Here is a 2,298-nt window from a genome sequence, read left to right as displayed (position 1 = left end):
CAGACCAAGTGGCAGCAAGACTCATCTTCTACTTCTTGAGGTAGGTTCCACATTCAGTTCTAATGCGTCCATACCCATCACATTCATAGAACTGTACTTATTTTCCTTCTTTGGGCTTATCATCTGACCTTGCTCTTCTTCCAGCATTGTTGGATTTACTGATGTCATATGATATATTCTTGACATTAGCCTTGGATCTCGCATCCATCTTTTTCCACAGTCTGTTGAACTGTCTTCCCAGCATTGCTACTTCATTGGCCAAATCTTCATCAACATCCTGACTATTTTTCTCTTCTGTGTTTGATATGAAGGTCGTGCTTTTGGTTTTCTTTTCAGAACCATCATTCAATCCCATCTCAAATGTTTGGAGGTAACCAATTAGCTCATCAACTCTCATGTTGGAAATGTCTTGAGACTCTTCTATGGCAGTCACCTTCATAGCAAATCTCTTAGGGAGTGACCTGAGTATTTTTCTTACCAATTTTTCATTAGACATCTTCTCTCCCAGGGCTCCTGAGGCATTAGCAATTTCAAGGATACTCATATGAAATTCATGAATATTTTCATCTTCTTTCATCCTTAAATTTTCAAACTTGGAGGTGAGTAGTTGTAGTCTAGACATCTTTACTCTAGAGGTGCCTTCATGAGTGGTCTTGAGAATGTCCCAAGCATCTTTAGCCACTTCACAGTTGTTTACCAACCTGAAAATATTCTTGTCTACTCCATTGAATATTGCATTCAATGCTTTAGAATTTCCAAGGGCTAGATCATCCTCCTCTTTGGACCATTGTTCTTCAGGTTTCTTATCAGTTGTGGCTTCTCCTTCTTTAGTAGTTACAGGATGTACCCAGCCTGTTAACATAGCCTTCCAAGCCTTGTTATCAAGAGATTTTAGGAAAGCTACCATTTGAGGTTTCCAATAGTCATAGTTAGATCCATCCAAAATTGGTGGCCTGTGAACAGATCCTCCATCTCTCTCCATTATACCAGAAAGTATTGTCCCTAGATCTCACCCAGAACTAGAGCAGGATGCCTGCTCTGATACCAATTGAAATTCTGGTATCAGATATGAGATGTCGAAGGTAATGTCACGACACTAATATCTGAGTTATGCAAACAGGATAAAGATAAAGAATAGTAATGCAAGAGACACAAGCAATTGTTAACCCAGTTCGGTCCAACTCACCTACATTTGGGGGGTACCAAGCCAGGAAGGAAATCCACTAAATAGAATCGGTTCAAAGACTCTCCATACACTTCAACAAGTTATAGTCTTTCTCACCTAATCTCTACCCGTGCAATTTCTACCTAAGCACTCTTAGATATGAGAACCCACTCACTTCCCTTCAATCACACCTATGATTTTAAACAACAATTCCTTGAGAAAAGAAGACACTTTTCAATAACACACACTTGATTTTACTTCACAGTTTCAATCAAGTAGACACACACTTGATCTTGCTTAACAGCTTTGATCAAGTAGACACACACTTGATCTTGCTTCACAGCTTTGATCAAGTAGACACAAACTCTTGCTTACAAACTTAGAGTGACAAATTACAACCACAAATCAGACCAATTCAATCATCTATGGATGACTTGAATGGCTTAAAAGTCTCACGACTAAACAAGACACAAACCCTTATATTCTCTTAATATTTCACTCAGTATTGGTTGTGTATCAAATCAGGTTTTCCAAGTCCCTTTTTATAGAAGCTTTCAGCTGGACTTGGACATCTTGAAAACCCTAAAACTATTTTCCAATTAAATCTTTTCATAACAGCTGGTTAGATCTCCTTGGAAAATAAGTAAATCAGGTTGTAATCAATGATTGAATGCGCCTGCAAATCAGATCTTCAATCATACATAGATTGCCATTAAACGCGCAATCACATAACACCTAACATTCACACTGAATGTTCTGTGTACAGGATGTCATGACATTGGGTCTGACATCCTGGAACAATCCTGCTTAATTCCATAATTCCTTTTATAATTTCCAGCAGGTACATAATATCAGATGTCATGACATCGTGTATGACATCCTGAAACAATCCTGCATAATTATGTTTTCCATTTAAACTCCAGCAGGTACATAGATATCTTATGTTAAGACATCACAAACAACATCTTGTGAACACTCTTTGTTTTGCCAAAATTGCTGCCAACACTTAGAACCAACAATGATGAATTTTGAGGTGGAAGTTTGGGAAATCAAACATATTTGAAAAGTTTCTAAGTCCCAAGTCAAATGTTCACTTCTTCCACCTTGAATAACTGTTTCTATGGACTTCAAAT

The sequence above is a fragment of the Lathyrus oleraceus genome, chromosome 2, assembly GCF_024323335.1.
Source record: "Lathyrus oleraceus cultivar Zhongwan6 chromosome 2, CAAS_Psat_ZW6_1.0, whole genome shotgun sequence".
Classification (NCBI taxonomy): domain Eukaryota; kingdom Viridiplantae; phylum Streptophyta; class Magnoliopsida; order Fabales; family Fabaceae; genus Lathyrus; species Lathyrus oleraceus.
The sequence above is the reverse complement of the archived record's forward strand: the minus strand, read 5'-3'. Positions refer to the sequence as shown.